The 27,368-nt window shown below is 36.6% G+C and overlaps 1 pseudogene; it reads left to right on the top strand.

Moving 5' to 3' along the window:
- The window catches only part of LOC105219950 (serine protease easter-like), a 43,641-nt pseudogene extending 17,828 nt beyond the window's left edge, over positions 1 to 25,813 (top strand).
- The last annotated feature ends 1,555 nt before the right edge of the window (positions 25,814 to 27,368 follow it).

Here is a 27,368-nt window from a genome sequence, read left to right as displayed (position 1 = left end):
TGTGAACCGATTTTGCCCATTTAAGAACCGTGTTGTCAGGGAGTCAAGGAAATATTATATAACCGAATTTTATTAAATTCTGTCGAGTAGTTCCTGAGATATGGTTTTTGACCCTTAAGTGGGCGATACCACGCCTATTTTTTGTAAAAAAATCTGAGTGCAGTTTCCTTCTATTTCTTCGGTAAAATTTAGTGTTTCTGACGTTTTTCGTTAGTGAGTTAACCCACTTTTAGTCATTTGCAACCTAACCTTTGTGTGGGAGGTGGGCGTGGTTATTATCCGGTTTCAACTATTTTCATGGTGTGTGGTGGGGTACGTAAGAGAACCGACTGCAGTAAGTTTGGTTTATACATCTTCATTGGTTTGCGAGATATATACAAATAACCGATTTGGCGGCGGGGCCACGCCCACTTCCACAAAAAAATTACATCCAAATATGCCCCTTCCTGGTGCGATCCTTTGTACCACATTTTACTTTTATAACTTTATTTATGGCTTAGTTATGAACAGTGGCGAACGCAGGAAAAAAATTGGGGGGGGGGGGGGGGGGTTTTAGGTAAAAAGACAATGTTTCATTATTTTATTCAGAAATTGAAGTCTAATCTTCTTTTATTTTGGGCCATAAAATTTAAAATCTCTTCCTCCGTCACGTCTATATCTCTATGGATATTCAAGAGAGAAATTCCGTTCAGGCGTGCTTCTCCAGTTTTATTTCTTACATATGTTTTAAGCCTGCGAAGTGAGGAAAACGAGCGATCACTTGAAGCGACAGATATAGGGATTGTTGCTCCAATCTTTAAAAAACGATGCACTGTTTTGAAAATGTTTGCATCGCAACAATTCAACGCGTCTAAAAAAGTTTTGGATCTCTTTGTTTGATTTAACCAGTTCCTGAAAATATATTCAAAATTTTAGTTAGAAAATATAATCTGAAGAAAAGGTTTTTAACCTTGTCCACATTCTAAATTCAGCAACGAAGTCATCGGGATCTTCTACATCATCGGTTAAGTTAAGACACTCAAGTATTTTTTTGCAAATAGCATAATTTTTTTTAATTTAAATTTATTTCACAACAGTTTGCTCATGGAACGAAAACTGAAAGTCATAATAAATGAGTTTTTATTTTTCTTGTATTATGATTAACAATAAACTCTAAAAAAAAATAATAGAAACCTTATTGGTGACTTTTCAGTTCAGAACTAATTTTCAAAAGAAGTCCATTTTCGAATCACAATTCCCCTTACATCTAAAAAAAATCCAGTTCAGCAGCCACAGAGTTATAAGGCAAAGTCCAGGGGGGGGGGCGGTTTAACACCCCAAAACACCCCCCTGCGCTCGTCCCTGGTTATGACACTTTATTGGTTTTTGGTTTTCGCCATTTTGTGTGCGTGGCAGTGGTCCGATTTCGCAAATGCAATACCAACCGTCTCATGGTGCCAAGGAATATGTGTACCAAGTTTCATTAAAATATCTCAATTTTTACTCACGTTATCGCTCGCACGGACAGACGGACGGACATTTCAACTCGTCTCATCATCCTGATCATTTTGATATAAATAACCCTATATCTAATTCGTTTAGTTTTATGACTTACAAACAACCGTTATGTGAACAAAACTGTAATACTCTTTTAGCGAGAGTATAAAAATATTAAGCTGATGGTCTGGATAGATTTCACCTACTTTTAAAGTATAGTCAAAGAAATTTTTCAGCATAAATGAATTGGTATCACGATAAGGTGTTTGACAGTATAGAAATCAATCCTAATTCGACGATAAAAAATCTTTTTGAAACAAAAAAACAAATCACAATAGTCGTTTTAAGCATCATGTTTAATGAAAATGAAGGGATCAAAACAATCATATTCTTTTATACTAGTGATTTCTTTGGATTTAAATGTTTTTCTGAATATTATTTTATTTTTTCACTTATAAATAAAATGTCCATTTATTTTACAGAGGATGTTTGCGAAACACCGAATGGCGAAAAAGGGCGCTGCATTTCTATACGTGAATGTGATTCCTTATTATCGCTGGTCAAAGAAGATTCAACGACAAGTGAGAGAAATTTCTTAACCGAAAGCGTGTGTGACAAAGTCAATCAAAAGGTACCAAAAATTTTATTAGAAAGTTTATGAAATTTCCAATTCGACGTTTACGGTGACAATTCCGATTATAGTAATTGATTAATCCATGTATACATGCATCAAAATGTGTACCTGAATAATCATAAATTAGTGTAATTTTTTTCAAACCCTCATCCAGGTTTGGTGGTCTAAGTTTACACTTCAGTTACCAATATCATATGTATGTATGTGGGAGCTCTTTCGAATTTAAACACTTTTTATTTTATTATAAATTCAATTTTATTTAATAGTATAAATTTTAACTTATATTTCACAAAATGTTCTTAACGTCCGCTAGTCACCGAATTAAAAAAAGCTTTCTGTTAGTTCTGTTCGATCTGTCATTCGTCAAATGTGTATTCACATGCAGAGTTGCATTTTAGGATGTGTTAGGTCTTCGGCTTCCACCAGCAGGTACTGCATCGAACACTTTCAGAGCTGGAGCTCTTTCGTCCATTCGAACAACATGACCTAGCCAGCGTAACCGCTGTCTTTTTATTTCCCGAACTCGTCGAATAACACATTGGGCTCATCATTTTATCGTCTGCGGTATTCGCCGTAGCTAATGTTTAAGAGACCGTAAATCTTCCGCAAAACCATTCTCTCAAAAACTCCAGGTGACGTCTCATCGGGTGTTGACATCTTCCACGCTTCTGTACCATAAAGTAGGAAGATAATGATGAGGGACTTGTATAGTTTGGATTTTGTTCGTCGATAGAGGACTTTACTTTTCAATTACCTACTCAGTCCAAAGTAGCACCTGTTGACAAGTCTGATTATGCGTTAGATTTCCAGGCTGATATTATTATCGCTGTTAATACTGGTTCCCAGATAGACGAAATTATCTACAACTTCAAAGTTATGACTGTCAACAGTGACGTGGAAGCTAAGACGCGAATGCACTGACTGTTTGTTTGATGACAGGAGATATTTCGTCTTGTCCACGTTCATCACCAGACCCATACGCCTCTCTTCCTTATGCAGTCTGGAGTAAGCAGAACTAACGACGCGAGTGTTGTTTCCAATGATATGATTATTGAAGATTATACCTTATTTATTTAGCTCTGGGCTCGTATTATTTTTTCCAGCATCAGGTTCAAGAAGTCACAAGATAGTGAGCCACCATATCTGAAACCTCGTTTGGTATCAAACGGCTCGAAGAGATCGTTTCCGATCCTGACGGAGCTTTTGGTGTTGCTCAATGTTTGCTTACACAGCCGTATAAGTTCTGCGGGGATACCCAATTCAGACATTGTAGCATAGAGGCAACTCCTTTTCGTGCTGTCGAAAGCAGCTTTAAAATCGGCAAAGAGATGGTGGCCCATAGTCCAAGATTTGGCGCATAGTGAAGATCTGGTCAGTTGTAGATTCCCAAAACTGCAGAAAAGTAGAAGTAGTAGTAGTAGCTTCGCTCACTCTCCCGCATACAGAACTCATGTGAATGATTGTACGCTCCTCGTGACGCCTAGGTTCGCTACCACAGGACGCATAATGCTCAAACGCTTTGGGCCACCTAGTAGGTTCCATTGGCTACCATTTGCGCAGGAGCGCGACAATCGCACGAGTACCATATGTCGATGGTGACCCAATAATGCACCTTTGGTGATCACTGGCAGACGGATCGGATGCACTAGGTGGATGGAATTCTATTTATACATGTTGGTGCTATCGAGCACTAACTTTTTGATCCATCCACCATCACTCCTTTGATGCGCTCGTGAGGATTGGGTTCGTCCGGGTGGTGGCTCAAACGCTTTGCGCCATTGACTTTGACATTATTTCACACAGTACGTTTGAAAGAACCTTATCGACTTTCTTCATGGTATTTATCCTATCCCGCTCGTGTTGAGGACGATCGCAACATTGCGAAGTGGGCAGTCGGTTGTCTATCCACTGCAAAACGACAATCCTCTTTATACCATCTGTTTTTTTACTCTTCCGTAAGCCAATAGTTTCTTTGCAGCTTTACGTAAGGAGATTGATATACCGAGTTAATGATGAGTGCTCTCAGAGAGCAGTGGTGCAAGTCGAGTAAAGAAGCGTTCAGCTGTCGGTTGTGACTGCAGATTCTCGATGTCGAATCGTACTTGTGTTAGTTGACATGCGCGCTTTGCTGCACAGAGGGTGTGTATCTTAGTTACTGCAAGATAGAGATCCAAATCGATATTAGGACCACAGAGCATACGCACATCAAAAACACTGGTGACATATCGTCCATCTATCACAACATGATCGTTCTGGTTACGTGAACCTCTACACATGACCCCATCCTCCAATTCATATCCACTCTTTGCTCTTACTATTTAGTCTTTATTCGTACTTAACCGTTATTACCTTTAACATATAAGCTTAATTAGTCTTTAAGACAAATTTGTAGATGGATACACTCTTCAATTATATGCATACTCATATTAAAACTTCACACAGAACAACTACATTCAAATATCTTTTACAAGCACTGGAGATTTCGCCATTGAAAATTCACTCTTTTCACAAATCTTTCCCACAATCGTTGTTTCGAACACGCCTCATGTACCATCAAATTACTCTTTTCTTCGCAACCTACTATATTTAGTAGGTTGTGATTAGAGGCTTATGACGTGTTAGTTGCAGGATTGATTCCAAGAACGACTTCAAAGCTGACGTTAATAACGGTGTTACCATTTTTTTTTCAACTGCGATATTATGTGAAACCAACTCGATTTATTAGCACATGTTTGACTTTTGTGACTACAGTAATTTGAAATTCAATTGGCAAATTACTATATAAAGTCAAGAATGTTCGGACATGTTCTGGAAATCCATGTTCTCGATTTCAATTCGGATCCGAAATAAGAAAACTTAAGATTTTGTGTTAGGTGTTCTTAATTTCGTTCGATTTTATTTGATTTCGAATTTAAATAGGAAACAGCTGATTTATTTGTGACAGTTTGACAAAACAAATAAAAAAAGAGTGCGTGGATACCAAATTCAGACATCGCGGCATAAAGGCAGCTCCTTTTCGTGCTGTCGAAAGTAGCTTTAAAGTCGACAAATAGATGGTGTGTGTTGATCCTCTTTTCCTCTTTTCACGGGTCTTCTTCAAGATTTCGCGCATGGTGAATATCTGGTCAGTTGTTGATTTTCCAGGTCTAGAGCCACACTGATAAGGTCCAATCATTTTGTTGACGGTGGGCTTTAGTCTTTCAATAAGCGATGTTAAGGGGGCTTATCCCACGATAGTTGGCGCAGATTGTGGGGTCTCCTTTTTGTGGATTGGGCAGAGTACACTTAGATTCCAATCGTCCGGCATTCTTTCTTCCGACCATATTCCGCAAAGAAGCTGATGCATGCACCTTATCAGCTCTTCGCCGCCGTATTTCAATAGCTCGACCGGCAATCTATCGGCCCCCGCCGCCTTGTTGTTCTTCAAGCGGGTAATTGCTATTCTAATTTCTTCACGGTCGGACAATGGAACATCTGTTCCGTCGTCGTCGATTGGGGAATCGGGTTCGCCATCTCCTGATGTTGTACTTTCACTGCCATTCAGCAGGCTGGAGTAGTGTTCCCTCCACAAACTGAGTATACTCTGGTCATCAACAACTAGGTCACCTCTGAGTGTTCTACAGGAGTGTGCTCCGGCCTTGAAACCTTCAGTTAGTCGCCGGATCTTTTCGTAAAATTTTCGAGCATTACCCCTGTCGGCCAGCTTGTCAAGCTCACGCATTTCGGCCTCTTTCTTTTTTGGTCTGCAAATAAGTCTCGCTTCGCTCTTCAGCTCTCGGTATTTTTCCCATCCCGCTCGTGTTGCGGTCAATCGCAACATTGCGAGGTAGGCAGTATATTTTCTCTGCACTGCGAGACGACAATCCTCCAGTTCCCTTATACCGAGATGCTGATGAGTGCGCTCAGAGAGCAGGAGTGCAAGTCGAATAGAAAATCGTTCGGCTGTCGGTTGTGATTGCAGCTTCTCGATGTCGACGTGTTTTTTTGACGTTGTTTGCGCTCCTTTATATGGCCACTGTAGTAGATGTCACAAGGACCCACCTTCTTCCGTCCATCGCACTTCTTGGATGGCGGTGATGTCAGCCTTTAGTCGTATGAGGTCATCAACCAGCTGGGCAGAGGCACTTTCCCAATTAAGGGTCCGGACATTCCAAGTGCATGCCCTTAAATTCAATGATTAAATTCAAATTTTCAAATATATTGTATACATTAATTGTAAAATGTGCGCAAATGCAACACAGATAACTGTTACGAATGAAAATACAAAGCGGGTTGTCCGAACACTGCAGACTCGGCGCGATTCTCCTCTCCTCGTTGCCCCTCTCCTATAAAACTAAGTATTGCCGCAACAGGAATTGCATATGTGAAAGGGCTCTAAGTAATTCCGTTAGTGTTCAAGTGTTCATATTTTGTCGTATTTAAATTAAATAGTGGTTATTAAAAAAAAATGAATGCAAATTCTTTACGTATGTATACGTATAGTTAAAAATATTATTTATATTAGATTTCAACGCAGCGTCCACCAGTCGTGGTGTCAAAAGAACAAATTTTCTTAGGGCATCGAAAGTGAAAAATATGTGGAACTTTTCTCAAATTATTCAGAAATTTGATACCCGGAAAAAGTGTATTGCATTTGCGAAAGAGGAGGGACTGATTCCTAAAATAAACTTGTGCCGTATCTATCGGATACCAATGAGCCTCAGGATATCCGATAATAGCACGTTGGTTTTCCGATGCCGGAAAGGTGCCTGGGGCACACATTCAACGCTCTGTAGGTCGAATGGTACGTGGCACGAAGACAGTAAAGTAAAGACTAGTATTTTAGCTAATGTACGCGGATCATGGTCACATGCTGATGTTAGAAAGAACAGTTTTATTAGAGAGCCAATTTTGTAAAGCGACACCATATGTGACTGGTATAATTACTGCCGCGAAGCCGTAGTATTGTACCAGGTTGACCATCAGGTAGCGGTAGGTAAAATTGGCGGCTCTGGTAAAATTGTTCAAATAGATGAGAGCAAATTCGGGAAGCGAATGAATAATAAAAGAATATAATAAGAATAATAAAATAATAAATTTACTACATACTTATTGTAATATTTTATAAAAATACCAAAGCGAAAGGTCTAAAAGTTTGCCTCCAGAGTTCTTCAAATGCAGTATATTTTATTTTTTGCACCTGAATAATATTGTACATAGTCCAATTCGAAACATCAATATATGCCAGAATATTCCCAAAAGAACAAGTGTTGTCTTTTTTTTAAATGTCCCGTTCATTTCTCAAGAATTCGTTCGAATCGTGTTTGCTTTTTGCAATTTTTTTTTTGACAATTGGTTTTTTGTTGTTTCTGCTTATTTGAGGCCTATCTTATGTTTTTATACTCTCGCCACAGAGTGCTATGAGAGTATTATAGTTTTGTCCACATAACGATTGGTTGTATGTCCTAAAACTAAACGAGTTAGATAAGTATAAGGTTATCTGTATCAAAATGATCAGGCTCACGAGAAAAGTTCAAATCCGAATGTCTGTCTGTCCGTCCGTCCGTGCAAACTGTAACTTGAGTAAAAATTGAGATATCTTGATGAAACTTGGAAGACGTATTTATTGGCACCATAAGAAGGTTAAGTTCGAAAATGGGCGTAATCGGAACACTGCCACGCCCACAAAAAAAACGAAAACACATAAAGTGCCATAACTAAGCTATAAATAAAGCTATGGAAGTAAAATTTGGTATGAAGAATATGTGAATGTAATTTTTTTGTGGAAGTGGGCGTGGCCCCGTCACCTACTCAGTTTTTTGTACATATGTATATCGCAAACTACTAAAGCTATACCAAGGAAACTTTCTAGAGTAGTTTATTTTAGGTACTACCTTATACAGTCCAAAAATGGAGGAAATGGGATTATGACCAAGCCCATCTCCCATACAAAGGTTATGTTGAAAACTACTAAAAATGCTTTAATTCAGTAAGGGAAACCAACAGAAACCTTAAATTTTATTACAAAGAAGGTGCAGACTCAGAATGGTATACAAAATTTTAAATGGGCGTGGTTCCGCCCACTTATGGGTCAAAACCCATATCACCGAAACTACTGGACCAATTTCAATGAAATTCGGTTCAATCTTCCTACCTTCCCAATGATATGTTGAAAATAGTCTAAATCGGTTAACAACCACGCCTACTCCCATATTCCAGAACTCTGAAGTCACTTTACTTTAGAATATATAAAGTTGGTACTAGTGAAGATATCGGAACAGAACTTTGCATAAATACTGCATTTAATAGTGTGGCAGCTCCTATCTAAAAATCGCCGAAATCGGACCATAGGTTTTCAAGGCCACTATATATCGTAAATGAGGACTTCGGTGCATTTAACCTAATATAAGGGGTTTCCAACTTCCAACGGACTTTATTCCATATACATATATTCCATATATATGTCGAATATGTGGATGAAATTGTGTATTATATAATATTAAGAAAATTAAACAAATAAATTGCGAGAGTATAAAATGTTCGGTCACAACCGAAAGTTCTGCACCGATATCTTCACTAGTGCTTACTTAAAAAGTATTTAATAATAAAATTGTTATATTTACATGTTTCACGAAATTTTTTAATTGAAAATTAAGTTCCATTTAATTTTAATTTTACTTATACTCTCGCAACAAAGTTGCTAAAGAGAGTATTATAGTTTTGTTTGTAACACCCAAAACTAAACGAGTTAGATATAGGGTTATATACAATACCAAAGTGATCAGGGTGAGGAGTGGAGTTCAAATCCGAATGTCTGTCTGTCCGTCCGTCTGTGCAAGCTGTAACTTGAGTAAAACTTAAGATATCTTGATGAACCTTGGCACACTTATTTCTTGGCATCATAGGAAGGTTGCTTTCGAAAATGAGCAAAACCGGACCACTGCCACGCCTACAAAATGGCGAAAATCGAACACACATAAAGTGCCACAACTAAGCCATAAGTAAAACTATGGAAATAAAATTTGGTATGAAGGATCGCGCTATGAAGGGGCATATTTGGAAGTAATTTTTTTGGGGAAGTGAGCGTGGCCACGCCCCAAATAGGTTTTTAGTACATATCTCGCAAGCCAATGGAGCAGTCGTTTCTTTAGCTACTTCTTAATACAGTCCAAAAATGAAAGAAATCAGATAATAGCCGGTGGGCCCATATAAGGGTTAGGTTGAAAATTACTAAAAGTGGGTTAATTCACTAACGAAAAACGTCAGACACAATAAATTTCATATAAGAAATGACAGATAGAAGCTGCACTCGGATTTTTTTACAAAATGGAAAATGGGCGTGGAGTCGCCCACTTATGGGTAAAAAACCATATCTCAGGAACTTTTTTTTTTTTTTTATAATCATTTATACAATAAAGTATTTATTATATAACATGAAACTTTCGGAATTTGTAAAAATAAATTTCACAAAATACTGTTTAAATATGTATCTTTAATATGCTAAATGAAATAAAGGATTGTATACATTAAAAAAATGTAAATATACTCATGTTTTCAATCTCTTAAACCCACCTAACCCCTTAAAGGAAATTACATATGTACATACAAACATACATATGTGCACTTAAAGTTTTTCAAATATTGGAATATTTTTTACTATTATATGAAAAAATGCAATAACAATTTTATGTACTTACATACATACATAGGTGTCTATGAATCTATTTATGTACATATGTACACATATATATTTGTTATTCAAATTTATTATTAAACAATTACACAGTGTTGATTAGAAGATTAGTTTTTCCAACAATGTTATTTGGTGGAATTAACCGTGGAAATTTAAAAGGAAAATGATTTTTGATGACATATACTTATTTTGAACCAACTAAGCGGAAAAATCAATTAACCGAGTCCAATTATCCCAGAAAAGTTACATGTGCTTTCATATGCTACATTTGCCCGATAACATCGTTCAATTAAACGGAGAAACCAATTAACCATAGGGTCAATATACTCATGTTTTCAATCGAAGAGTACTGTATATGTTTTCCTTTTGACAATACTCAGCTCATTCAATGTCAAAAATATTAAAAGGCACTTAAAAGAGAAAAATTGCAAACAATTTTGAATTTGTGGCCTAAATTTTACATGCATTTTAGCGGGAAAGGCACTTAAGCGAGGATCACTGCATATACATACAATGATATTCCTTTTTTTCAATCTGTACATTTATTAAGGCATGCTATTTCAATAATTTTTTTAATTTTTTTTTTACAGCAAACGGTGGTGAAGGTCTTCATTGTGGATCTACTCTCATCAATGATCGCTATGTTGTAACGGCGGCACATTGTGTTAACAAACGTGTACTCCCTGCCAGTTGGCGCCTAATTGGAGTCCGTTTGGGAGAATGGGATCTAGAAACACCACAAGATTGTCAATTTGATAGAAATGGCAATAAATTTTGTTCGGATCCACCTATCGATTTAGGTATTGAGCAAGAAATATGTCATCCACTATTCAATGAAACCACCCTAGTACATGATATAGCTTTACTGCGTCTTCAAGAGAAAGTGAATTACAATGATTTCATTAGTCCTATTTGCTTGCCGGTCAGCACAAGCTCTTCTGCGAATAATTACGAGGGCGTAGCTATGGGCATTGCAGGTTGGGGAGCAACGGAAACAGCTCCTTAGAGCCTAAAGATATTAAAAGCATTGATACAAGGGAAAAACCTTGAAAGATGCAAAGTCAAATACCGTACTTTCTTCAGAATCGAGTTAGCCAAGACTCAAATATGTGTGGGCGGTGAGAAAGGTGTCGACACGTGCCGCGGAGACTCTGGTGGACCAGAGTCAAGTGCAAACATTGAATGAAAAACATATACCTGAACCTGTAAAACCACCAGAAGAGGGAAGGACTAAGGGACCAGTAGCTTCCAAGCTTGGTAATGGAGATCGCGGTCTTTTTTTGTTTTGAAATGTATTGCTGTCAATTACCTTGCTGCAGTAGAAGAAGATGCTTCAGGTATTTCAGTGAGCGTTGATGATCCTACAGGTATATCATCAATTGAACTTATATGCAAGGACATATCGGTGATTAGTATAAATGAATCAGTTGCTTCATTCATTTCCCGAATACACGCAGAAACAGCATGTTCATCTTCCGGAGAGATTTCATCAGGCATATAATCGCGGTCGTCCAATTCATCGTCACTGTTAAAATCACTACCATTCTCGTCTATTTCAACTGATTCCATTAACTGGAGCAACTCTTCATCACTAAGTTTACTTAAATTAAATTTCCTACCATTTCTGTGCTCCATGTCTTAAAAAAATAAAAATATATAAATACTAGCAATCAAAGAAATATCTAAGCGTAAGCAGGCAAGGCCGCTCTGAGGCGGTCTTCGTGTTTGTTTGTGTTCTTAAAACTTGAACTACTTTTTATTATTTATAAGAAAGTATATTAATTTAAAATGAACTAACTTACTTTATCAAAAAAAATTCTTCTGTATGAATATAAAAAAATAAAACACTTTTTATTTTAAATTTTTCAAAATCGGAGCAGCATTTAATTGACCTGTAACACTGAATTTCTGCATTCAACTGACGATAACAACAAAACGAAACGTCACAATGCATTTGTTGATTCTAAGAAAATATGAGCTGATGTATTATCTAACGGTTCTTATAACAGTTGTAGACAACAAAAAAATTTCATAGGAATTTGTGACAATTTATTAAAGGCCGCTTCATGGCGGTCTTGCTTGTTAGAGGGTTAAAGAAAGCGTCGACAGATTGTGTACATTTAACTACATATACCTCTGGCATTGGAAATCAGTCTTAATCTATATCCTCTAAATTAGTAATCAATTATAAGACATCCACAACAGCCAGTCATCAAACAGTAATAAGCAAATGGCTTCAGGGTTAGCGTTGTTCGTCTTGAAAATAGAAAACGTGTGCAGATTCGGTGAAACTCGTAAACTATAGAGTTGGTAAGAAATCACAAAACACAGCTCAACATAGAACCCGGCGACAAAATCCACTGGTCCTTGTGACATCTACTACAGCGGCCATATAAAGGAGCGCAAATTTGGTGTTGGATTTGATGTGGGAGAGAGACTCCGTCGTCGAGTCCTGGCATTCACCCCGGTGGATGAACGTCTAGCCACAATCCGCATAAAAGCGAGGTTCTTCAACATATCGCTCATTTGCGCCCACGCCCCGATGGAAGAGAAGGACGATGTGACCAAAGATGATTTCTATGAGCGATTGGAACGCACCTATGAGCGCTGTCCCCGCTACTAAGTCAAAATCGTGCTTGGCGATTTTAACGCCAGGGTGGGTAAAGAAGGTGTCTTTGCACAACAGTCGGAAAATTCAGCCTCCATGACGAAACATCGCCAAACGGCCTGGGGCTGATCGACTTCGCTGGGGCCCGAAATATGGTCGTCTGTAGTACCAGATTCCAGCATAAGAAAATACATCAAGCTACTTGGCTGCCTCCTGATCGAAACCCGCGTAACCAAAAAGACGGAAGACATGTATCCAGTGTTTTAGACGTGCGTACGCTCCGAGGACCAAACATAGGCTAGGACCATTATCTAGTAGCAGCAAAGATACGTACTCATCTCTGTGCAGCAAAAAACGCCCGTCAACAAAACTGCAATCGCAACAGACAGCCACGAAATACTCTACTCGACTTGTACTCCTGCTCTCTGAGAGCACTCATCAGCATCTCGGTATAAGGAAACTGTGGGACGACATCTCAAACTCACTGCGTACCGCTGCAACCGAAACCATTGGCTTTCGGAAAAGTAAAAAAAAAACAGCTGGTACGTTGAGGAATGCCGTCTCGCAGCGGAGAGAAAACAGACTGCCTACCTCGCTACGTTGCAAAGGACCACAACACGTGCGGGATGGGATAGATACCGAGAGCTGAAGAGGGAAGCGAGACGCATATGCAGACAAAAAAAGAAAGAGGCCGAAATGCGTGAGTACGAAGAGCTTGAGAAGCTGGCAGACAGAGGGAATGCTCGAACATTTTATGAAAACGTGAAGCGACTTAACGAAGATTTCAAGACCGGAGCATCCTCATGTAGAGACCAAGGTGGTAATCTGGTAACCGATGTCCAGGGCATACTGGGATTATGGAGGGAACAGTTCTCCGACCTGCTGAATGGCAGTGAAAGTACAACACCAGGAGATGGCGAACCCGATTCCCCAATCGATGACGATGGAATAGATGTTCCATTACCCGACCATGAAGAAATTCGAATAGCAATTACCCGCTTGAAGAACAACAAAGCGGCGGGGGCCGATGGATTACCGGCCGAGCTATTCAAATACGGCGGCGAAGAACTGATAAGGTGCATGCATCAGCTTCTTTGTAGAATATGGTCGGAAGAAAGCATGCCTGACGATTGGAATCTTAGTGTGCTCTGCCCAATCCATACGAAGGGAGACCCCACAATCTGCGCCAACTACCGTGGTATAAGTCTCCTCAATATCACATATAAGGTTTTGTCGAGCGTATTGTGTGAAAGACTAAAGCCCACCGTCAACGAACTGATTGGACCTTATCAGTGTGGCTTTAGACCTGGAAAATCCACAATGGACCAGATATTCACCATGCGCCAAATCTTGGAGAAGACCCGTGAAAAGAGGATCGACACACACCACATTTTTGTCGATTTCACAGGTGCTTTCGACAGCACGAAAAGGAACTGACTTTATGCCGCGATGTCTGAATTTGGTATCCCCGCAAAACTAATACGGCTGTGTAAGTTGACGTTGAGCAACACCAAAAGCTCCGTCATGATTGGGCAGGACCTCTCCGAGCCGTTCGATACCAAACGAGGTTTCAGACAAGGTGACTCACTATTGTGCGACTTCTTTAACTTGATGTTGGAAAAAATAATACGAGCTGCAGAGCTAAATAGAGAAGGTACAATCTTCTACAAGAGTGTACATCTGCTGGCGTATGCCGTTGGAAACAACACCCGCGCCGTTAGTTCTGTTTTTTCCCGCCTGGATAAGGAAGCGAAGCGAATGGGTCTGGTGGTGAACGAGGACAAGACAAAATATCTCCTGTCATCAAACAAACAGTCAGCGTATTCGCGTCTTGGCTCCCACGTCACTGTTGACAGTCATAACTTTGAAGTTGTAGATAATTTCGTATATCTAGGAACCAGCATTAACACCGATAATAATGCCAGCCTTGAAATCCACCGCAGAATCACTCTTGCCAACAGGTACTACTATAGACTGAGTAGGCAAATGAAAAGTAAAACTAAACTCTACAAGTCGCTTATCATTCTCGTCCTGCTTTATGGTACAGAAGCTTGGACGATGTCAACATCAGATGAGATGAAAAAATTTTGCGCAAGATTTATGGACCTCAGAACATTGGCAACGGCGAATACCGCAGACAATGGAACGATGAGCTGTACGAGTTATACGACGACACTGACATAGTTCAGCGAATAAAAAGACAGCGGCTACGCTGGCTAGGCCATGTTATCCGAATGGACGAAAACACTCCAGCTCTGAAAGTGTTCGATGCAGTACCCGCCGGAAGAAGCCGAGGAAGGAGAAGGCCTCCACTCCGTTGGAGGGACTAGGTGGAGAGCGACCTGGTTACACTTGGAATCTCCAACTGGCGCCGAACTGCGAAGGAAAGAGAGGAGTGGCGCGCTCTCATCGATTACATACATACAAAAAAAACTCATAGTATTTCTACACTTATATGTGCCGTCAATTTATGACTCAGACGAGTGTATAGTAACAATTTGATTTTACTCATTTCTTCATTGGTCACGATGAAAATAAACTTGAATGAGTTCGGTACACTGATCGGAACGAGTAGATTTGTGACTTCGTAGCTGAGTACGAAATTTAAGATACCCAGTAAGAATTCTGTCACATTAAATTTTTCATTATTTCATTGAATAAGCATTTTCGTGCGTCTTTATTCATTTTCAATATATTAATATTAAAAGAAATATATTATATTATAATTATTAATAAAAGTATTAACTTAACTGTCATTAAAAAACTTAAAACATTAAATGTAATACACAATATCAACGAACAAAACACATCCTTAGTCAATTCCCACAGGCCACATTTGCCTAGCGGCGGCACAGACTTCGTCAGTTTTACTTTGATCATATTCGTATCACTTTATTCATTCAGCTATACTCTTGGTGTTTTTTGGTGGTATGGCTCATTTTGGTTTAGCTTGACTGAATTATTGTCTCTTGAGACAATTGAGCACTTCAACGAAACGTATCAAGGAGAAACTTACTCATTATTCATACTCTCGCTTTGTGTGCTGTGCGTAAATGTGTTTTAGTGGTTTGATGAGTTTTGACTTATATGCACTAATACTATTTTTTATGTTACTCAATCAATGACTCAAAAAATGGAATAATTGCAGTTCTCTGATATACACCGCGTGTATTCTTATAATATAAGTACATATGTATATATACTATACGCAGTCTTTGCATGGGAATTCGTTCGTGCCCTCGCGACAGACAATATTGAGAGTTTTTCATATTTATTTTATAAATGAATATTAAAGGAAATTTTATTTATTTAAATATTTCATTTGACATTTATTGGTTTAATTTCTACAAAAAAGGGTTATCTATTTTTTCATTCAATTGTCAAAGCTTACGACGACGTGTACATGACCTATCAGTTGATGCTCTGGTTGGGAAAATGAGTGTGTTAATATTATCAGAAACTCATGTGAGTAACGAAGAAACCATGGAAATTCCAAATTTCAACTTGATAGCAAGTTTCAAAAGACAATCGTCCAGCAGGTGGGGTGGCTATTTATCATAGGTCCGATGATACTACATTTTCTACAGATCATATGAAAGTGCATGCGAGATATACCAGTATATTTAGCACTAATGTTTTGAATATTGGTGATATATGTATGTATTTCCCAATGCCATTCTAATGGACAAACAATAATAATGGCTGCCGTTTATATTTCACCAAAACAGTCTTTACAAGCAATACGAGATTTCTTGTATTCAAATTTATTAATTTATTCTAAAGCTGCTTCCGCACTATTTATGATGAAAATTAATAGAAGAAATCTCATCATTATCCTATGATTTTGAGTGGAGATTTCAACATAAACTTTGCAGATGTCAAAAATCAATCGTTAATTGAATTTTTATATGAAGAATTTGATTTAACGATCTCCAATGATCGCAATCTTAGCACAACAAAATACAAAACTACTATTGATGCAGTATTCACAAGATATATAAATAGATTTAAATCAAAATTGTTCATTTCATACTTTAGTTACCATAGACCTATTGCTTCAGTTTTAGAATTTGATGAAAATCCTGATAATAATGATGAAAATTCTGATAATGATGATGTAAGAGTTGTTGAAATTATGGATTAGAATTGATACATTTTGTATTTACTAATATTTAATCATTTAAATAAAACCACTTCCTTCGAATATAGTTTCTATATTATTATACTTCATGTCCATTCAAAAAGTGCCCACATTGCTTTGATAAACTTGATTTTTTATGTACAATGTCTCATGTCGCGAGCGCAACTAAAACTGCTCACCCAAAAAAGTGCCCAACGCGCCATAAGTTCAAGTTTTCACTTCTGCCTGCACTCCCGGAGTGCAACCCCACTCGGGTTTAAGAAAAATTTACAAAAAGTCAAAAAGTAGTACTTTGAAAATTATGCGGGTAATGTGGTATACATGGTTCGTTTAATATGGTATACCATATTACGAACACAATATCAACGATTTAAAATTTTTTCGCGTGTGACTATAGTTTAAAAGAACCGGATCTTCTTTAGATGGTTTTGTGAAATCTGGGAAATTTTGTAAACAAACTGGTGAAAATTGGAATTTGTACCCATCCAGATAGATGGCACAACGATTTCGCTCCTCCTTCATAAGGATAGATTCCAATTCTTTCTTCGGAAAATCAAATATGGCATAAAAGATCCGACAGCAATCTTATATGTTATAACCGTTATAATCAATGCGCGTTCTGCGGAAGTCATGGCGCCTATTTGTCTTTTTCCTTTTTGTGCAATAATCTTTGGTTGCCGGGACTGCACTACTGACAGCCCTGTTTCGTTATCGTTCCAAATACGAGTTATCAGCAAGTTGAAAAACGAAGACACATTTTGATGTGTGAATCCTTTTGCACAGTCGAAATAAGTGCCGGTTGGTGAACTCATGCTCAATATTTCCCGATGTCGTTCACAAAATCCGTCTTCACCCGCACATTTTGCCTAAACTTTGAATTTATTAGGAATATTGGTTTTTGAAGTCAATTTGGAATGCAAGAGATCGCAAATCCAGTCTCGCCAGGCCTGAAAAGTGCGACTCTAGTACCTTAGAATGTCACCCTTTATTTCTATCTCTGCAAAAAAATGGTTTTTTGACAAAGTTTTGTTGCAAGCAGCTCCTCTGTTGATTCGTTGCTTCTACCATACCCTGCGATATGTGGAACTTCGTATATTTTTGATGCCAGTAGAATACCAACTCCATTTCTTACAGCCGCTATGGCTTTTATCATATACTCCACATTCTATTGCCTTCTTTTATCCTTTTTGCTTATGATATAACTCTAAAATTAAAATGTTAACCTAAATAACATAGGACTGATAATATATACCAAATTAGCCTGCCACTAGTGTACCATATTATACGATATTGTGCTGTCTGCTACATTTTAATATCTTTTATTCAAAAGCTCACTTTCTTTAAAAATTTTCTGTTTTAATTTAATTTCGATTAGTTATTTATCGGTTAAATAACTAAGATACATAGGAAATCATCTGTTATAACCTAAAAAAATACTTATTGTTGGGTCCTCATAAAAACTCTACCACGAACAATCCTGTGTTTTTAGGAATTGAATGAAAAATTGACAACTTTCGGAAGTGTCACCAATTTTCCTTTACTCTTTCCAAATTTCACAGCTTTTGTCGTAGTCGGCTTTCCTACAGAGCACCTAGTTTAGGAGAAAAGCAGGTGTACCATAATAGCCGCCTATACCATAATACCCGAAGTTACTCTGATATTAAAATAATGGTTTACTAGATATGACTATAGAATTCAAACAAATCCAAAAAGATCTTATTAAATATCGATGTCATCTGTATCGAAACTCTCATTGTAATATTTGTCACCTTCACTGACATCATCATCATCAGTGGTCGGCCAAGCAGTGCCGACTCATGTGCTGAACACATAGAAGACGACAAGCTACGAGCGACATCTGTCAAATATTAAAATACTAGCGTTCTTATGGACACAGATTTTCTGACAACAGCACGACTACGCGACAACAGGCTTGTAGTTGTCGTTGTCGCTAAATTAAAAATGTTTCTAAATTTGGCGACGACAATGGGCAGCTGTAGAGTTGCCACTAATATGTGAAATGTAAAATTATTAAAAGTTATAACAAATATGACGTTATTTTTCCAGCAGAAACGTAAAATAACTTTGATATATCATTTATAATAACAATCGATTATTTAAAACAAATAAATCGACATTTTTTACACAAATAATTTCACATTAAACTAAATATGTAAATTTTATTGAAGTGAACGATTTTAGTACGGCAACAATGAAATTCTTGTTTGATATGTCGCTGCCGTTTTCAAAATGTTCAAGACGCTGGCTTCAAAGCGACATTTGTGATCAGCCGTCGCTACGTCGTGTCGTTTGTGTTCAGCACTTCAGATCACACCAACAATGATAGAAGACAAGATTACGACATACTGACACGTTCACGACCCACGAATGGGAATAGGCAACAGAGGAATTGTCAAATGGAAAACGGAAATGTAAAACATAGTGAACCAAATTGAATAATGTGCAGAAAAAATATCACAATGAACGTGATTCTTAAAATCGTCATCTATAAAATGATCCATTATAATAATGCATATTTATAATTATAATTATATGTTTTGTTACAAAAAGTTCGACATTTTGCCACCTTTTTTGTTGGATGGGAAAGTGAAAAAAACTCTTTATATACGGCTTTTTTGTACTATTCTAAGTGATGTAGAATTTTGTGTACAACGTCATATTAGTCTTGTCGTGAGCGCGTCACTCAACAGGAATTCAAAACCCAAAAAAGTTAACAGTAAACGAATGTCGTAATCTTGTCTTCCTATCAAGTGCTGAACACAAAGACGACGACACGACACGACACGACGTAGCGACGGCTGATCACAAATGTCGCTTTGAAGCCAGCGTATTGAACATTTTGAAGACGGCAGCGACAGGAATTTCAAGGTTGCCGTACTAAAATCTTTCACTTCAATAAAATTAACAAATTTAGTTGAATGTGAAATTAATGGTGCAAAAAATGGTCGATTTATTTGTTTTAAATAATCGATTGTTATTATAAATGATATATCAAAGCTATTTTACGTTTCTGCTGGCAAAATAACGTCATATTTGTTATAACTTTTAATAATTTTACATTTCACATATTTGTGGCAACTCTACAGCTGCCCAATGTCGTCGCCAAAATTAGAAACATTTTTCATTTAGCGGCAAGTACAAGCCTGTTGTCTGTTGTCAAATCTGTGCCCATAAGAACGCGTGTATTTTAATATTTGACAGATGTCGCTCGTCGCTTGTCGTCGTCTTTGTGCTCAGCACTTAAGTATGTAACCAAAATTAACGAAAAAACAAGTAAGGAAATGCTAAGTTCGATTGCAACCGAACATTTTATACTAATTTATTGATGTAATTTTATAAAGATAACACAATTCGACCCATATATTCTGATTAAAGTTCAATAGAATAATGAAAATCATCATAAATAGTATATGGGGACTGAGGTAATTCCTGAACCGTTTTCACCACCAAGATATAATATATCGAAGACTATACGCCCACTTAATTTTATATTATCTATAATTAGGTATATGGGATCTGGGGGAAGTTATGACCCGATTTTAACCACTTTTGGTACATAGACAAAATGTGATAAGAAAAAAATTAAGAGCGAATGAATTACTTTAAAATATCTGAGAGATTTACTAATATTTTTGGTGAAAAATTATTTTAGGCACCGAGTTCTTCATGTTCGATATCAGGGGCCTTGAAAAGTCATGGTCCGATTTTGACAATTTTTCCACAAGTGATGTAACAGCTCAAATACAGTATTTGTGTAAAGTTTTATTCCGATATCTTCATTGGTTCTTAATTAATATATTATAAAGTGAACGAATCCGAAGAATTCAAAATTGAGTTATATAGGAAGTAGGCGTGGTTGTGAACCGATTTAGTCCATATTCCACCCGTGTCATCAGGGTGACAAGAATGTGTTATATACCGAATTTCATTGAAATCGATCGAGTAGTTCTTGAGATAAGGTTTTTGACCAATAAGTGGGCGACGCCACGTCCATTTTCCATTTTGTAAAAACATCTGAGTTCAGCTTCCATCTGCCATTTCTTATGTGAAATTTAGTGTTTCTGACGTTTTTGGTTGGTGAGTTAACCCACTTCTAGTAGTTTTCAACCAAAACTTTGTATGGGAGGTGGGCGTGGTTATTATCCGATTTCTTTAATTTTTGGACTGTACAAGGAAACGGCTAAAAGAAACGACTGCAGAAAGTTTGGTTTATATAGTTTTTTGGTATGCAAGATATATACATAAAACCTATTTGGGGGCGGGGTCACGCCCACTTTTCAAAAACAATTACATCTAAATGTGCCCCTTCCTAATGCGATCCTATGTTCCAAATTTTGTTTTCATATCTTTATTTATGGTTTTCGGTTTCCGCCATTTTGTGGGCGTGGCAGTAGACCGATTTTGCCCATTTTCGAAAGCAACCTCCTCAGGGTGCCAAGGAATATGTGTTCCAAGTTTCATTAAGATATCTTAATTTTTACTCAAGTTATCGCTTGCATGGACAGACAGACAGACGGACAGACATCCGGATTTCAAATCCACTCGTCATACTGATCATTTATATATATATATAACCCCATATCTAACTCTATTATTTCTGAGTAACACAAACAACCGTTATGTGAACAAAACTATAATACTCTGTGCAACATATTGCGAGAGTATAATCACTTTTCTCTCTAATTTAGTTCCTTCTGAGTTTGGCGGGATATGTAGAAGTTTAGATGAAATCACCAATTGGAAAGCGACAGAATTTAGGCAGTTTTTATAGTATATCGGCATATTTGTCCGAAAAGATTGTATTAGCAGTGACCATTACTACCAGTTTTTATTATTGCATGCAGGAATAAGGCTGTTATCATGTGAAAAATCATGTAAAACTGAAGCTAACGTTGCCCAACAAATCTTACAAGAATTCGTTGATTTGTTTGGGAATATATACGGAGACCATTTAGTTAGTTAAATCGTGCATGGTTTACTGCATTTAACTGACTGCACTAAATAATTCGGTCCTCTAGATCAGTTTTCAGCCTATAAGTTTGAAAGCCATATACAATATTTGAAAAAACTTATATATAAACCGAATAAAATCCTTCAGCAATTGCATTTAAGACTTGATTAAGGAACTAATAAAAACTTTGAACCATACACAACTTTAAAAATTAATATATTTAATACAGATAATTAAAAAGAAAAAGAATCTTATTGTTTTACTGAAAAGCTAGGCCCTATAAAAGTAAAGGTAAGACAGACAAATCTGGTTGTGTTACTACTACTTTGAAGAGCTTTTAGAATCGTCATCTGGTTTAGGTAATTTAGTAGCGAATAGATTAGATAAAAATGTGTTTAAAATTAAACAAGTAAGGAAGGGCTTCGGGTGTAACCGAACATTTTATACTCTCGCATTTTATTTATTTAACTTTATTTATATTAATAATACACAATTTGACCCACATATTCGTCATATATAGTGCAAAAAGTCCATTGAAAGTTGGAAACCCTAATAATAGGTTAGAAGCACCGAGGTCCTCATGTTCGATATATGGGGCCTTGAAAACCTATGGTCCGATTTCTGCGATTTTTAGAATGGGGCTGCCACACTATAAACGTAGTATTTGTGCAAAGCTCTGCATCGATATCGTGCTTACTTTATGTACTTATTGTAAAGTAAACGACTCAGATCGTCTTCAAAGTTCTGGTATATGGAAAGTAGGTTGTGAAGCGATTCAGCCTATTTTCACAACATATCATTGGGATGTATGGAAACTATTACAAACCAAGTTTCATTGAAATCGGTCGAGTAGTTCCTGAAATATGGTTTTTGACCCATAAGTGGCCGATGCCACGCCCATTTTTCATTTTGTAAAAAAATCTGAGTGCAGCTTCTGTCTGCCATTTCTTATGTGAAATTTAGTGTTTCTGGCGTTTTTCGTTAGTGAGTTAACCCACTTTTAGGAATTTTCAACCTAACCTTTGTATGGGAGGTTTCTTTCATTTTTGGACTGTATAAAGAAATGGCTAAATGAAACGACTGCAGAAAGTTTGGTTTATATAACCTTATTTGTTTGCGAAATATATAGAAAAAACCTATTTGAGGGCGGGCCACGCCCACTTCTCCAAAACAATTACATCCAAATATGGCCCTTCATAGTGCGATCCTTTGTTCCAAATTTTCCATAGCTTTATTTATGGCGTAGTTATGGCATTTTATGTGTTTTCGGTTTTCTCCATTTTGTGGGCGTGGCAGTAGTCTCATTTTGCCATCGAAAGCAACCATCCTATGGTGCCAAGAAATAAGTGTGCCAAGTTTCATCAAGATATCTTTATTTAATCAATCTGGCAACACGTCAAACTGTGAAGTTTAATTTTTTCTCGGTTCTTGAATTTGTGCTTAAATTTATTAATATAATTGAAGAAAGTTTTACTTTTTATAAGTGTAATCTAAAGCTAAGTATTTGTGCTAATTTGCTTTTGTGTTATATTTAAATTTTAATTGTATTTTAACTATTTTCTTAAATTCTGGTGCCGAGTCTTTTAAATCATTTGTTGTTGTTATCAATTATCAATTTTATTTCCTACTTTGCAATTGTTTGTGCGATTGCATATTGTTTTTGTTTTAATTTGCTCTTTTTCTTTTGATTCATCTTTTTTTCTTTCATTTTTGCTCACAGCTGTTTGCGTGTTATTTTTAAGTGGCTCAGTGCTTCTCAAACTGCTCACTATTATATTGGTTGTGATCTCGGCTAATTCAGTATAACTATTATTGTTTTTCTATTTACTATTATATCATATTTTAATTTTTATTATTATTTACTATTCTGTTTTTTCCTTCAATTTAAATTTTTTTTTTTCATAATGACTTGCAATTTTCCGAATTGTACTATTAAAGGCGATTCTGATCGTTTTGTTTCTTGTTGGCTTTGTGACGGGCTTGCCCATCTTAAATGTGCTGGATTGACAGGTAGAATCTTAGATTCTATTCTCGATGGAAAGGGTCTGCGCTGGTCGTGCTTAAAGTGTAGACCGACAGATATTGAATTATTTAAAGTTTTTAAACAGGCGCGCAATAATTTTAAAGAAATCGGTCGAGAACTTCAAAACCTTACAGAAAAATTTTCTGTACTATTTGCTGTGTATTCTTCAATTCCATCTGAAGAAGTAGAAGTTCCTCATGCGGACTTTATTGAATTTAAGTGCATACGAATTTGTATTAATAAATGTTCTATTTATCTAACTTTATCTTATATTCCGCCTTAATCGGACTTATCTGTATATACGCAGCATGCTTCTTTAATAAATAATGTTTTTTCAATTGCTAAGAATATTGATTATATAATTGTTCTAGGCGATTTCAATTTACCGTGTGTATCTTGGAAATCTGTTGACGATTACATTACCCCTTTTTGCACTCGTTTAAGCTTTAATGAGTTTTTGGAAGAAATGTCTGGGATGGGTCTTAACCAAATTAACTTAATTCCGAACAAGTTTGGTAAATTCTTAGATTTGGTCTATGTTGATAATTCTTCAACAGTTTCTGTGGTCCGATCTGATCCTTTAGTTTTGCCAGAGGACTCTTATCACCCTGCCTTGGAAATTAATATCGAAATCATAGACGAATTACTTGTATGCAACAAACAGGACCTTTGTTCTCGGTTCAACTTTGCGAAAGCTAACTTCAAAAAGATTAATTGTGAACTTTCTAAATTGACTTGGCCTGATTATAGTGGTAATATTGAATTAAATGTATCACATTTTAATGAAACAATTTATAATATTTTTGAAAGATTTGTTCCGAAATGTTTTATTATCAAAAGAAAAAGTTCAAATTTGTGGTATTCGAATGAGCTATGTAAATTAAAATTTAAAAAAGCTCGTGCTTTTAAACTTTATAAAAGAACTGGAGCTCTTGTTGACTATTTAAAATATTCTAAATTGCGTCGTCAGTTTGAGGAACTTAACAAAAAATGTTATAAAAACTACATAATCAAAGTAAAAAATAATATTATTCGTAATCCGAAATTGTTTTATGGTTTCGTTAACTCCAAACGCAGGATTTCAAATTTTCCGTCCGCGATGAAATATAAATCAACAATGTCATGTGACAATTATATTATTTCTAATATGTTTGCAGAATTCTTCAAATCCAATTATTGTTCAAACTACCCTATGAATGTGCCATATCATCAAGTGTTATGTCCGAGTACTGTAATTAATACACCAATTATTTCTGAAACAGATGTCTTAAATTATTTAGTTACGTTAAAAAATTCGTTTAAATATGGCCCTGATATGATTCCCTCAAGCTTTCTTAAAAATTGCGCAAAATATATCTATCTGCCCTTAACTAAGCTTTTTAACCTATCTCTTAAACAAGGTATTTTTCCGTCAATGTGGAATATTACCTTTGCATAAAAGTGGAGTTAGATCATCTGTTGAGAACTATAGGGGATAGCTAAAATGTCAGCTATACCCAAACTTTTTGAAGCTATTGTCACTGACCAAATAACTTTCTTAATCTCTCCTTTAATTTCATTCTCTCAGCATGGATTTTGTAAAGGGAAATCTACAGTAACTAACTTGCTTGAATTTGTAAACCATGTGTCAATGGGTTTTAGGGATAATAAGAATACTGATGTTATATATACAGACTTTAGTAAAGCATTCGATAGAGTAAACCACTCAATTCTTTTGCAAAAACTGAATCTTCTTGGTTTTCAACCAAGACTTCTTGAATGGGTATCCTCATATGTTACTAACAGAAAACAACAAGTTTTATTTAATAATACATTATCCGATTCAATTAGTGTCACTTCAGGGGTTCCACAGGGTAGTCATCTCGGCCCGATTCTGTTCTTGTTGTTCATCAATGATATACCTTCAGTAATTAAGTTTTCAGAAATTTTATTATATGCGGATGATGTAAAACTTTTTAAATCATATACTTCTCATAACGAAAGGACTGAGTTGCAATCGGATTTAAATAATTTAGTTACTTGGTGTCACAAAAATGATATGCCACTGAATCTTAAAAAATGTAAAACGATGTGCTTTTCCCGTAGAACTGTTGATCTTTCCCCCTATGTAATAAATAACTTCAGTTTAGAGCAAGTTTTTAGCTTTGTTGATTTAGGAGTTAATATGGACCCTAAACTAAATTTTAATTCTCATGTAAATTCAATTGTCTTAAAAGCTAAAGGTGCTCTTAGCTTTGTTAAACGTTGGTCTAAAGAATTTAGTGATCCGTATATTACTAAAATTCTTTTTACAACATTGGTAAGGCCTATATTGGAGTATGGTTCTGTGGTATGGAATCCTAGCTATCAATCCCATTCTGATAAGCTTGAGTCCGTTCAAAAACAATTTTTACTTTTTGCTTTAGGCCACTTACATTGGGATTCAAGATTGAATCTTCCCCCGTATACTAGTCGTTTAAAACTTATAAGTCTTCCCACACTCACTAGTCGCAGAGAAATGTATAATTTTTCTAGTAAAACTTCTGAATGGTTTAGTTTGTAGTTCATTCCTTTTGTCTGATATTAAGTTTAATGTCCCATTGCGTTCATCCAGGCAGTTTAGACCATTATTTCTAAAATCTTCTAGAACAAATTTTGAGTTAAATGAACCATTCTGCCGAATATGTCATGATTTTAATTCGCATTCCAGCACATTTGATCCATCTGACTCAATATTTAGCTTTTTGTTTTTATATATTTTTAAATCTCAGCTGTTGAAATGTTTCTTTCTGTAGCTGAGCAGTTTGAGAACCTGACGCTTAAAAATCTCTTGCCTTTCTAGACTCGGCAAATTCCGCTCGTATGCGGACTGCGCCCCACGCGTCGGTTGGGCGGGAGGAGGGTAATCGTTTGGGTTAATAATATACTCAAGTTACAGCTTGCAAAGACGGACGGACGGACAGACAGACATTCATATTTTGACTCGTCTCGTCGCCCTGATCACTTTGGTATATATAACCCTATATCTAACTCGTTTAGTTTTAGGTGTTACAAACAACCGTTACGTGAACAAAACTATAATACTCTCTTAGCAACTTTGCAACGTTGCGAGTGTATAAAAAGACGACATATTTTACAAATGTTTGTCTATTCCACATGATGACAAGTTTCTTCTTATACCAATTCTACATCATTTATTTCACAGGTGAACAGTTGAAGTGAACGCAAGTGCAATTTTCGGTGCCGTGGAAAAGTCTAAATAACATTGTTAAGCTGAATGCGTAACCGAATTTTTTGTGCATGAAATAAAAACACAGAGTCCTGGCGTTGATTGAATGTGTCTCTACACTTTTGTGGTTTGCGGAATCTTGTAAAAAGATTCAAACAAAATTGCTTAAACGTTTTGTTAGTGAACCGAAAGTGTATAAAAGCAATTTGTAGAAAGAGAAAGGAGAAGGGGAAAAAAAAACAACACAAAGCGTTATTGTGGATGTGGACAGCCGTACTAAACACATGCGTAAGAAAATGATTATATGTACAATCAGCTATTCTCTTCTTACAATTACAGCTGTGATCAAAGCTGCCTTACAGGTTTAATAAATACAGAATAATAAGTTTTATTCCCAACTGCATTACCGGCCAAGCGACAGGTTGCTAACACCCAGTAGGGAAATCGTTAAAAACAAAAAATGGCTGAACCTCAACATGAGGCGACGCCGAGAAATATTCTAAGCACGTTCAGAGTAAATACAATTAAAGAGTTACAAAAGGCTAACTCTCTTGTAAATGAAAGGCTTGAAAGCTTAGAAGCGATGTGTAATCAATTATATATATATATATATATTTGGCGTAGGAACCGCTTT

Source organism: Zeugodacus cucurbitae, chromosome 3, assembly GCF_028554725.1.
Source record: "Zeugodacus cucurbitae isolate PBARC_wt_2022May chromosome 3, idZeuCucr1.2, whole genome shotgun sequence".
In the NCBI taxonomy this organism is placed as follows: domain Eukaryota; kingdom Metazoa; phylum Arthropoda; class Insecta; order Diptera; family Tephritidae; genus Zeugodacus; species Zeugodacus cucurbitae.
This window is presented reverse-complemented; position numbering and strand designations above follow the sequence as displayed.